Here is a 13,922-nt window from a genome sequence, read left to right as displayed (position 1 = left end):
TATGTTGTGACAAGACTTTCTAGTCTGACGTTTAATGGTGAATGGCACACACTTGAAAAGCCCATATCTATTCATCCATTGTAGACTTTGTTGACTGGAAACATGCACAAGTGATATGTGTGTGCTGAAAGGTGCCATGAACCAACAAAAAAAGTGACCAATATAACGACACATTAGTGAGTGATACTCTGAAGCAGAGGCTGCTGCTCTCTCCCCATCGACTGTTGGACTTTCAAGCCAGGAATGCCAGTTTGGAAATTATCGAACAGTTACATTATACAGTCAATGGGACTGTCAGATTGCCATTGATGATTCTGATTTTCACCCAACCCGGATGCACCCTGTCCATCATTACATAAGTGTTGGTTGGGAGGCAGGGTGGTGTGATTAGGCTCCCTGGAGGCAGATCAATCAGTAGCTCCACTCTAGGACTTACATCTACGGCATGTGGTCTGTGTGACAACAGACTCTCCAGCCAACAATACTAGACAGGTACAGGCATAGTGAAACTGCCAAACACTTGATGTTGCCTTGCCCGGGACCTCTGTCCTTGCTGAAACTTTGGTTCCATCATTGCATACAAACGGATGATTTTCAGGGACGAGAGGAAAGGGGCTACAACAGGTTTCAGCGAGCGAAAGGGACAGGGAAAGGGGGAGGGATGGAGTGCCACAGACCCGCAAGGAATCAATGGGTAGAGAAATGATACTGGTGCTCCTCAATGCAGTTATCATGAAAGTGTTACAACTAAAGCCTTAGAGGGAAGGAGTTTTATTCAGGTTTGCACAATGTGTGTTTCATATAACCTATGACCTTCAGTTGCAACATTCTTTTCATCTGTAGGCTACTGTACTGATGTGTTATAGCTCATGTCCTCAAAAAGTACAATATATTATTATGAAGTTGTACTTATTATGTCTAAATCCATCATTCAAATCATATAGTCAAATACAATTCTGCAATCAGAACAAAGTAAATCCGAACGTAGATGTTAAACAACTGAGTCAAAACAAAGGTTGTCTGTGATTTATAAATACAGTGAGATCTTTTTTTACAATAACCCTCCTGCTTTGAGGAGTTTGACTGTTTGTGTATGTGGTGGGCGGTGGCCCCATATTTCAAAACCTCATGACAGATGTGCATTCACCTGTTGGTACAGTGTATTTAGATATCTTAGGTCTATGGGTGTGGTTTGCCTTCTACGTTGTTTGCGTCAATCAATAACTTGCATGCAAATGCGCACCTGTGGAGAACTCACATGCGGAGGAGGCTGCGTGCAAATCGGTTTTCTTCAAGTTCGATGAGTAATAGTGTATATCTATTTATTGAACACAATGCCGACCAAAGCTAATAACTAACATCATTATTTTGATTCAAAGCTATGGAAAGAATATGCACAATTTAGTTTTTCCTTTTCCTACCAAATGGATGAAGGCGCCATAATCTTTTTGAATCTTGGGATATTGATTTGTTGACTAGCCGATTATTGTAGTTTGATGTAGTTCATTTTCTCAGTAAATGTTTTAGATTAGGCTATGTATCATTAGGTTTTCAAACTACTAGAAGACATATACTGATGTATGCTCTCTACTCAGCATCATATCGTCTCCGCTTCAGCCTACAGTAAATTACTTCCATATGTATTCAATATAACCTATATTTTATTTGTGATTGTTGATAATGTTCTGATTCATGGTGGCAGGCATAAGTTCACAATGACAGAATGTAGACGTAAAACTATGGGGGCTAATAACCTTGAAATACGTATTACATGGGAATTATATATCATGGCTCACATCAACACCATTATCCCAGAAACCCTGGACCCACTCCAATTTGCATACCTCCCCAACAGATCCACAGATGATGCAATCTCTATTGCACCCTTTCACACCTGGACAAAAGGAACACCTATGTGAGAATGCTATTCATTGACTACAGCTCAGCGTTCAACTCCATAGTGCCTTCAAAGCTCATCACTAAGCTAAGGACCCTGGGACTAAACACCTCCCTCTGCAAATTGATACTGGACTTCCTGACGGGCCGCCCCCCAGGTAGTAAGGGTAGGTAACAAAACATTCGCCACGCTGATCCTCAAAACGGGTGCCCCTCAGGGGTGCATGCTCAGTCCCCTCCTGTACTCCCTGTCAACTCATCACTGCATTGCCAGACACGACTCCAACACCATCATTAAGTTTCCCGATAACACACCTACAACGATGAGTCAGCCTATAGGGAGGAGGTCAGAGACCTGGCCGTGTGGTGCCAGGACAACAACCTCTCCCTCAACGTGATCAAGATAAAGTAGATGATTGTGGACTACAGGAAAAGGAGGTCCGAGCACGCCCCCATTCTCATCAACGGGACTGTAGCGGAGCAGGTTGAAAGCTTCAAGTTCCTTGGTGTCCACATCAACAACAAACTATCATGGTCCAAACACACCTAGAAAGTCGTGAAGAGGGCACGTCAAAGCCTTTCCCCCTTAAGAGACAAAAATTTTTTGGCATGGGTCCTCAGACCCTTTATATGTCACTCTCTTAGGTTTCTTCCCCAGTCGTCAATGTTTCTGTATCTGTGTCATGTTGGTGCACTGTTTGTGTTTCTTGTTGTGTTCGTTTATTTATTAAATGTATTCACTCCCTGAACTTGCTTCCCGACATTCAGCGTACATCATTACAGAGAGTTAACTTATCGTACATACATTTGGAAGCTACACTCATGGGAATATGAATACTTGATACATGAACGATCGCTCATTTGGAAAAGAAATGCAATGTATATATTTACACATAGATGTCTTTGTCGTCTCTCTGTTGAACTCGATGGTTCTATGGGAAGTGGTTGGATGTAAGTCTCTGGTTGTCCACCAGAGGTCACAATGTCCTTCTTAGTTAGCTTCTTCTGTCTTGGAGTGTTTGTTAGGATAGATACCTCAGGTGTACCACGTGGTGGTGAGAGAGATCCGTTCTTCCCTCTCGTCTTTGGTCAAATGTCCTAGACTACTTAACATACACAGCTGCAGACTGTGAATGTTTTGGTCTTTACCTTCTTCACTCATTGAGAGTTTCATAGGGTCTTACCATTTTCAGCCTCCCCTCCACACTGTCTGGTCTTGTAGTTTTAACCATTTCAACGTGTGGGCCATGGCCTCACAAATCAAATGAAATTGTATTGGTCACATACACATTGTTAGCAGATGTTAATGTGAGTGTAGTGAAATGCTTGTGCTTCTAGTTCCGACAGTGCAGTAATATCTAACAAGTAATCTAACAATTCCCCAACAACTACCTAATACACACAAATCTAAAGAGAGGAATAAGAATATGGATGTATAAATATATGGATGAGCGGCTTAGGCATGGTGCAATAGATGGTATAAGGTACAGTATATACATATGAGATACACATTATTAAGTGGCATTGTTTAAAGTGACTAGTGATCCTTTTATTTAAGTGGCCAGTGATATGAGTCTCTATGTAGGCAGCAGCCTCTCTGAGTTAGTGATTGCTGTTTAGCAGTCTGATGGCCTTGAGATAGAAGCTGTTTTTCAGTCTCTCAGTTCCAGCTTTGATGATGCACCTGTACTGACCTCGCCTTCTTTTTCTTATTTTTTTTTTTTCACCCCTTTTTTCTCCCCAATTTCGTGGTATCCAATTGGTAGTAGTTACAGTCTTGTCTCATCGCTGCAACTTCCATACAGACTCGGGAGAGGCAAAGGTCGAGAGCCATGCGTCCTCCAAAACACAACCCAACCAAGCCGCACTGCTTCTTGACACAATGCCCATCCAACCCGGAAGCCAGCCGCACCAATGTGTCGGAGGAAACACCGTACACCTGGCGACCGTGTCAGCGTGCACTGCGCCCGGCCCGCCACAGGAGTGGTAAAATTTTGTTAGGGTTTTAGGTGAGAAGCTAAATTTCTTCAGCCTCCTGAGGTTGAAGAGGTGCTGTTGCGCCTAGTTCACTACACTGTCTGTGTGGGTGGACCATTTCAGTTTGTCTGTAATGTGTACGCCGAGGAACTAGGGGGGTGCTCCCTCTGCTGTTTCCTGAAGTCCACGATCATCTCCTTTGTTTTGTTGATGTTGAGTGAGAGGTTGTTGATGGGGGTCACCTTGGGGTCATGATAGGGGCTGCACCAAATGATTGATGTATTATAACAATTGATTATGCTTATATTGTATTAATAGAAGGGGAAGGGCTATAAGACCCTCTCCCACTACATTTATAGGGTCCTGGACCACAGATTAGAAATATATGCATTAAAAGGTTTAATACTGTTCCACAGTTCTTTTCTAGTCTCTGCCTCTTATAGAAACGTTCGGAGCAGATGTGTGAGCCATTGCATTCAAAACAAGGTGTCTGTGAGAAAGCGCCTCAAGGCTAAAAGAGATACATAGACACAGACCCCTGCAGGGGAGTAAATAGAGAAGAGACAAGTCAGACCCAACCCTGTAAGCCACACGGGAATGGAAAATTACTGCTGAGCCCTTAGAAAATGCTGGACTATTGTTTTCTCCTGCAAGTTTGTATAACTGTATATGCATGGGCTTGGTCTCATGAGTAGAAGATATTGATGTAGGCAGTTACATCACTAGGGGTTGACTGCAAGTATATTAAAGTAACTTTAACCTTTTTTATTTTGCAGAACTTACTCTGAAACATACGTGCTGTGTTTCCGTTGTCAACTTCTGTCTGCAATTACATTAATAAAGGTTTGATTGATTTACTTAAAGAAGATATTGTCTGATTGCTGATTTCAACAATAAGCCAATGATTGACAAGGAACAAGGAACCTACCCCGACATTGTTTTCCTAACACCACACTCCGAGTGCCCTCACCTCCTCCCTGTAGGCTGTCTCGTCGTTGTTGGTAATCAAGCCCTCTACTGTTGTGTCGTCTACAAACTTGATGATTGAGTTGGAGGCGTGCATGGCCACGCAGTCATGGGTGAACAGGGAGGGCTGAGCACGCACCCTTGTGGGGCCCCAGTGTTGAGGGTCAGCGAAGTGGAGGTGTTGTTTCCTACCTTCACCACCTGGGGGCGGCCTGTCAGAAAGTCCAGGACCCAATTGCACAGGGCGGGGTTCAGACCCTGGGCCTCAAGCTTAATGATGAGCTTGGAGGGTACTATGGTGTTGAATGCTGAGCTGCAGTCAATGAACATCATTCTTACATGGGTATTCCTCTTGTCCAGATGGGATAGGGCAGTGTGCAGTGTGATGGCGATTGCATTGTCTGTGGACCTTTTGGGGCGGTATGCAAACTGAAGTGGGTCTAGGGTGGCAGGTAAGGTGGAGGTGATATGACCCTTGACTTGTCTCTCAAAGCACTTCATGATGACAGAAGTGAGTGCTACGGGGCGGTAGTCATTTAGTTCAGTTATCTTTGCCTTCTTGGGTACAGGAACAATGGTGTCCATCTTGAAGCATGTGGGGACAGCAGACTGGGATAGGGAGAGATTGAATATGTCCGTAAACACACCAGCCAGCTGGTGTGTTTCAGAGCACATGCTCTGAGGACGCGGCTAGGGATGCCGTCTGGTCCAGCAGCCTTGCGAGGGTTAACACGTTTACATGTCTTACTTACGTCGCTTGTTTGATTGCCTTGCGGAGGGAATAACTACACTGTTTATATTCGTCCATATTCCCAGTCCATTTTCCATGGATAAATGCGGTGGTTCGTGCTTTCAGTTTTGCGCAAATGCTGCCATCCATCCACGGTTTCTGGTTAGGGTAGGTTTTAATAGTCACAGTGGGTACAACATCTCCAATGCACTTCCTTATAAACTCACTCAGAGAGTCAGTGTATAGATCGATGTTATTCTCTGAGGCTGTCTGGAACATTTCCCAGTCCGCGTGATCAAAACAAACTTGGAGCGTGGATTCTGATTGGTCAGACCAGCCTTGAATGGTTCTAGTCACGGGTACATCCTGTTTGAGTTTCTGCCTAAAAGACGGTAGGAGCAAGATGGAGTCATGGTCGTATTTGCCGAAGGGAGGGCGAGGGAGGGCCTTGTATGCATCGCAGAAGTTAGAGTAGCAGTGATCAAGTGTATTGCCCACGCGAGTGCTGCAATCAATATGCTAATAGAATTTAGGTAGCCTTGTTCTCAAATTTGCTTTGTTAAAATCCCCAGCTACAATAAATGCAGCCTCAGGATATATGGTTTCCAGTTTACATAGAGTCCAGTGAAGTTCCTTGAGGGTTGTCGTGGTGTCTGCTTGAGGGAGTATGTACACAGCTGTGACGATGACTGACGAGAATTCTCTTGGGAGATAATATGGCCGACATTTGAGTGTAAGGAATTTTAGGTCCGGTGAGCAGAAGGACTTGAGTTCCTGTATGTTGTTATGATTACACCATGAGTCGTTAATCATGAAGCATACATCCCCACCCTTCTTCCCAGAGAGGTGTTTATGTTTGTCTGCGTGAAGCATGAAGAAGCCCGGTGGCTGAACCGACTCCGACAACATATCCCGAGAGAGCCTTGTTTCTTTGAAACAGAGAATGTTACAATCTCTGATGTCTCTCTGGAAGGCAACCCTTGCTCTAATTTAGTCTACCTTGTTGTCAAGAGACTGGACATTGGCGAGTAGTATAGTCGGAAGCGATGGGCGGTGTGCACGCCTACGGAGCCTGACCAGGATGCCGCTCCGTCTGCATCTTCTGCGGCGACGTTGTTTTGGGTCGGCTTCTGGGATTAGATTAGTGTTGGTCCGAACAAAGGATCCGCTTCAGGAAAGTCATATTCCTGGTCGTAATGTTGGTAAGTTGACGTCGCTCTTATATCCAATAGTCCTTCCCGACTGTATGTAATAACACTTAAGATTTTCTGGGTTAAACAATGTAAGAAATAATACATAAAAAACTAAATACTGCATAGTTTTCTAAGGACTCGAAGCGAGGCGACCATCTCTGTTGGCGCCATCTTGTTAGCCATCACGTTCTCTGGTCTAATGTAAATGTTATTAGCGAGTCCTCTTAAGCACTCTGGCCTTGGAGGTCATTTCGTCATGTTGACACGAACTCTGAGCTCACTTGGGTATGGCTACTGACTGGGCACAAGTTTGCATGAAACACAATTCTCATTTTGAAGGCTAAAATCACATTGCTATCTTCACAACAATATTCTCATATTTAATCATATAATTTGTACAACATTTAGATGTAAATCGGATATATACAGTGTGAAAGCTCTTAAAGTTGTTTCCATTATAATGTCTTTCTGATCATTTTAATGACAATCACAAAATAGACATTAACTTTCCATATTCCATCTCTCATCATTCCCAACATTCGGATGTTGAAATATATTGTCCCAGTGTCCATTGTTTGATGTTGAAGTTTTTGGTGGCAAGAGTCTCTCTGTAACAAAGGGATTTTTAACTTCTCGATACTGCAGGGCAAGAGAGAGAAAGTTTATGACCGGCTGTTAAGTTAAGTCATAAAACTGTCCCAACTCCTCCCCCCTCTCCTTTCTTGTGGGAGAGAGGGGGGTCTGGCTATCTGTCAGCCATTGCCAGTTGATTTGGCACCTTTGATCCTCACCAAGGGGAGAGAGTCATGACAGAAGTGATGTCAATGTCTATTTAGATATTGAAAAAGCATATGATACAATGTGGCGGCAAGTTCCACTGATTTAATTGAATGGAATTAGTGGGAGATTATAAACTGGGTGGTTCGAGCCCTGAATGCTGATTGGCTGACAGTCGTGGTATATCAGACCATACCCCACGGGTATGACAAAACATTTATTTTTACTGCTCTAATTACGTTGGTAACCAGTTTATAATAGCAATAAGCCACATCGGGGGTTTGTGTTATATTGCAGATATACAGTTGAAGTCAGAAGTTTACATACACTTAGGTTGGAGTCATTAAAACTCATTTTTCAACCACTCCACAAATTTCTTGTGAACAAACTATAGTTTTGGCAAGTCGGTTAGGACATCTACATTGTGCATGACACAAGTAATTTTTCCAACAATTGTTTACAGACAGATTATTTCACTTATAATTTACTGTATCACAATTCCAGTGGGTCAGAAGTTTACATACACTAAGTTGACTGTGCCTTTAAACAGCTTGGAAAATTCCAGAAAATTATTTCATGGCTTTAGAAGCTACTGATAGGCTAATTTACATAATTTTAGTCAATTGGCGGTGTACCTGTGGATGTGTTTCAAGGCCTACCTTCAAACTCAGTGCCTCTTTGCTTGCCATCATGGGAAAATCAAAAGAAATCAGCCAAGACCTCAGAAAAAACATTGTAGACCTCCACAAGTCTGGTTCATCCTTGGGAGCAATTTCCAAATGCCTGAAGATACCACGTTCATCTGTACAAACAATAGTGCCTAAGTATAAACACCATGGGACCACGCAGCCGTCATACTGCTCAGGAAGGAGGCGCGTTCTGTCTCCTAGAGATGAACGTCCTTTGGTGCGAAAAGTGCAAATCAATCCCAGAACAACAGCAAAGGACCTTGTGAAGATGCTGGAGGAAACAGGTACAAATGTATCTATGTCCACAGTAAAACGAGTCCGATATCGACATAACCTGAAAGGCCGCTCAGCAAGGAAGAAGCCAACTGACAACTGACAACATAGCTGACAAGGTAAAAATCTGTCGTTCTGCCTCTGAACAAGGCAGTTAACCCACTGTTCCTAGGCCATCATTGAAAACAAGAATTTGTTCTGAACTGACTTGCCTAGTTAAATAAAGGTTAAAAAAAATCTAAAATTAATAAATAACCTGAAAGGCTGCTCAGCAAGGAAGAAGCCACTGCTCCAAAACTGCCACAAAAAAAGCCAGACTACAGTTTGCAACTGCACATGGGGACAAAGATCGTACTTTTTGGAGAAATGTCCTCTGGTCTGATGAAACAAAAATAGAATTGTTTGGCCATAATGACCATTGTTATGTTTGAAGGAAAAAGGGGGAGGCTTGCAAGCCAAAGAACACCGTCCCAACCTTGAAGCACGGGGGTGGCAGCATCATGTTGTAGGGGTGCTTTGCTGCAGGAGGGACTGGTGCACTTCACAAATAGATGGCATCATGAGGAAGGAACATTACGTGGATATATTGAAGCAACATCTAAAGACATCTGTCAGGAAGTTAAAGCTTGGTTGCAAATGGCAGAACTGAAAAAGCGTGTGCGAGCAAGGAGGCCTACAAACCTGACTCAGTTACACCAGCTCTGCCAGGAGGAATGGGCCAATATTCACCCAACTTATTATGGGAAGCTTGTGGAAGGCTACCCGAAATGTTTGACCCAAACATATACCATACCCACTCGGGCCTTATTGCTTAAATGTATAGCTGGATTATGGATTTATTTTTTGACCGAACCTTCCAGGTCAGGGTGGGATTGGAGTTTTCAAGAGAATATGAGGTGGAAAATGGAACTCCACAGGGTAGTGCTATTAGTCCTATCTTATTTGCTGGACCCCAGGAAGAGTAGCTGCCTTGGCAGCAGCTAATGGGGAACCATAATAAATACAAATACAAATATTCACGTTGATGATTGATGATATCTTTGGGGATATCGGACAGGGTATAGGAGTGGCGTTATATGCAGATGATGATGCCATTTCAAAAAGGGGAAGTAATATTCCTTATGTAATAGAGAAAATGCAAGGTGCTGTTGAAGCAGAAGAGGAATGGTCCTTATCATGGGGTTTCAAGTTATCTTTATCTAAATCTTGCTACATGTTGTTCGCTAACAAAAATGTTAAGGAAGATGTCAGTGTCCAATTATATGGAGAACGAATGAAAAAGATGACAGAATTTAAGTATTTGGGGCTATGGTTTGCTGAAAAGCTGAGATGGAGACATTATATTACATGTATTGAGACTAAATGTAAGAAAGTATTAAATCTTATGAGGACAATAGTTGGGGATGATTGGGGGGCATATAGGCAATCTTTTCTGAATATTTATCGTACTTTGATGAGATTGTCCATAGATGATGGGTGCTTTGTATATGGTTCTGCGGCTTTTACATTGCTGTTGTGCCTTGATAGGATGCAAGCGAGGGCACACAGGATGTGCGATGGTGAATTTAAAACTACACTGGTTGAGGCTTTACAACTAGGGAAATTCCCCTAGTTAAGCTAGCATGGCACACTGGGAAAGACTGAAGGGTAATACACTAGATCCTCCTACACTGACAGTATTGGAAGACTGCTGGAAATATGAACGATATCAGAAGAGGGGTTTAGTGCCTCCTGAGTGGCGCAGTGGTCTAAGGCCATCACTACAGACCCAGGTTCGTTCCCTGGCTGTGTCACAAATGGCTGTGACCGGGAGTCCCATAGGGCTGCGCACAATTGGCCCAGCGTCGTCTGGGTTAGAGGAGGGTTTGGCCGGGCCGGGCTCCTGCAGGCTGACACTGTCGTCAGTTGAACTGTGTTTCTTCTGACACATTGGTGCAGCTGCCTTCCGGGTTAAGTGGGCGGGTGTTAAGGACCTGGACCCATACAAATCAGCTGGGCTTGACAATCTGGACCCCCTATTTCTGAAACTGTCCGCCGCCATTGTCGCACCCCCTATTACCAGCCTGTTCAACCTCTCCTTCGTATCATCTGAGATCCCCAAGGATTGGAAAGCTGCCGCGGTCATCCCCCTCTTCAAAGGGGGAGACACCCTGGACCCAAACTGTTACAGACCTATATCCATCCTGCCCTGCCTATCTAAGGTCTTCGAAAGCCAAGTCAACAAACAGATCACTGACCATCTCGAATCCCACCGTACCTTCTCCGCTGTGCAATCCGGTTTCCGAGCCGGTCACGGATGCACCTCAGCCACGCTCAAGGTACTAAACGACATCATAACCGCCATCGATAAAAGACATTACTGTGCAGCCGTCTTCATCGACCTGGCCAAGGCTTTCGACTCTGTCAATCACCATATTCTTATCGGCAGACTCAGTAGCCTCGGTTTTTCTAATGACTGCCTTGCCTGGTTCACCAACTACTTTGCAGACAGAGTTCAGTGTGTCAAATCGGAGGGCATGTTGTCCGGTCCTCTGGCAGTCTCTATGGGGGTACCACAGGGTTCAATTCTCGGGCCGACTCTTTTCTCTGTATACATCAATGATGTTGCTCTTGCTGCGGGCGATTCCCTGATCCACCTCTACGCAGACGACACCATTCTATATACTTCCGGCCCTTCCTTGGACACTGTGCTATCTAACCTCCAAACGAGCTTCAATGCCATACAACACTCCTTCCGTGGCCTCCAACTGCTCTTAAACGCTAGTAAAACCAAATGCATGCTTTTCAACCGTTCGCTGCCTGCACCCGCACGCCCGACTAGCATCACCACCCTGGACGGTTCCGACCTAGAATATGTGGACATCTATAAGTACCTAGGTGTCTGGCTAGACTGCAAACTCTCCTTCCAGACTCATATCAAACATCTCCAATCCAAAATCAAATCAAGAATCGGCTTTCTATTCCGCAACAAAGCCTCCTTCACTCACGCCGCCAAACTTACCCTAGTAAAACTGACTATCCTGCCGATCCTCGACTTCGGCGATGTCATCTACAAAATAGCTTCCAACACTCTACTCAGCAAACTGGATGCAGTTTATCACAGTGCCATTCGTTTTGTTACTAAAGCACCTTATACGACCCACCACTGCGACCTGTATGCCCTAGTCGGCTGGCCCTCGCTGCATGTTCGTCGTCAGACCCACTGGCTCCAGGTCATCTACAAGGCTATGCTAGGTAAAGTGCCGCCTTATCTCAGTTCACTGGTCACGATGGCTACACCCACCCGCAGCACGCGCTCCAGCAGGTGTATCTCACTGATCATCCCTAAAGCTAAAACCTCATTTGGACGCCTTTCCTTCCAGTTCTCTGCTGCCTGCGACTGGAACGAATTGCAAAAATCTCTGAAGTTGGAGACTTTTATCTCCCTCAACAACTTTAAAAATCTGCTATCCGAGCAGCTAACCGATCGCTGCAGCTGTACATAGTCCATCTGTAAACTACCCACCCAATTTACCTACCTCACCCCCCATACTGCTTTTATTTATTTACTTTTCTGCTCTTTTGCACACCAGTACCAATATCTCTTCTTGCACATGATCATCTGATGATTTATCACTCCAGTGTTAATCTGCTAAATTGTAATTATTCGATTTATTGCCTACCTCATGCCTTTTGCACACATTGTATATAGATTCTCTTTTTTCTACCATGTTATTGACTTGTTTATTGTTTACTCCATGTGTAACTCTGTGTTGTCTGTTCACACTGCTATGCTTTATCTTGGCCAGGTCGCAGTTGCAAATGAGAACTTGTTCTCAACTAGCCTACCTGGTTAAATAAAGGTGAAATAAAAAAAATAAAAAATAAAAAAGGAGTGCGGTTTGGCGGGTCGTGTTTTGGAGGACGCATGACTCGACCTTCGCCTCTCCCAATCCCGTTGGGGAGTTGCAGCGATGAGACAAGATTGTAATTGGGGAGAAAAAGGGGGTAAAATACAAAAAATACTAAAAAAAGAGGGGTTTTGGCCCATAGATTGGACAAAGAGTATAGGAATATGGACTCAGAGAAATAGTTATAGTGCCATCTGTGGCAATAGGAAACGTGCCACCATGGTTTTATACAAGACCACATGTTGATCTGAGCCTGACAGAAGTAAACAAACAGTGGTGTGGAGAAGATAATGTAGGAACAATAGTGGATCAATATATTAGTAATCAGTTTTATTATTGTGGAAGACAGGAGCAGGTGTATTTATTCCTGAGTTTGATATTAATCTATCCAAGAGATTAACAAATTATTTTTCTGTATATTCAACAGAAATTGCTGCGATAATTGTTGTATGCGGAGAGGAGGTGCAACATAGAAGAGTAGTAATATGTTGGGACTCTGCATCAGTTTTGTGTAGTTAAAGATCTGGAAAGTCAGAACATGAGGATTTATGGTTAGAAATAATGATGCTATTGTTGTGGTTACAAAGAAATGGTATTGAAATTCAGTTCTGTTGGATTCCTCCTCATACAGGTGTTTATGGAAATTATATAGTAGATATATTAGCAAAAATATCAGTGAAAAATAATATTATGGATATACAGGTGCAGTTGGGTGGAGGGGGAATCTAAACATTGATTCAGAAAAACGGGTTCGATTGCTGTCAGATAATGGGAACAGAAGGGAGGAGGTTATGTTGTGTAGGACGAGATTAGGGCATACAGGTTTGAAATCCTCTTTGAAATTGATAGGGAAACATGATACTGGATTGTGTAATGGCTGTATGGTAGAGGAAACAGTTGAACATGTATTATTATTTTGTGAAATGTATGATGTAGAAAGGGAGAGGTTGTTTGACAGGGTCATTTAGGTTGGATGGGAATGGGGAGTGGTTGAAGGGAATTATTTTATTTTATCAGAAATTCAGGGTTAGTTTTAAGAAGAGAATGTAGTGGTATAGATAGGTAGTTATCTGCCTCACACTCCAGTACAGTAGGTGGCGATGTATGAACCAGTCAGTTGGTTGTGATTCGTCAATAAAACTTAAAGAAGAAGAACGAGGTCAAATCATGACTTCAGTGCTCTTCAGGTCGGAGCTCAAGAAAGAGGCCCGAGTGAGAGATATACTGCTTGGATTCTTTACCTACGATAGAAATAAGCTGAAACAAATTTATGTAATTAATTTCATTATTCTGTTGGCCAAATTTCATATTCACAAATGTAAATTTACAAACAAAACATCACATTTTCTTACGTTACAAAAATACATTGAACTGTATTTTAAGATAATTAAATACTCTACTAACAAAAAAGCTGTTAGAAATATAAGTGTATGTATGTCTCTTAAGATCCTTGTGTAATGTGATGTTGTACCCCCTAGCCCAATTGTCCTTTGTATATTATTTATATATACTTGTGTTCCCCCATGTACTT

Source organism: Salvelinus alpinus, chromosome 13 (assembly GCF_045679555.1).
Source record: "Salvelinus alpinus chromosome 13, SLU_Salpinus.1, whole genome shotgun sequence".
NCBI classification, from domain to species: Eukaryota; Metazoa; Chordata; class Actinopteri; order Salmoniformes; family Salmonidae; genus Salvelinus; species Salvelinus alpinus.
The sequence above is the reverse complement of the archived record's forward strand: the minus strand, read 5'-3'. Positions refer to the sequence as shown.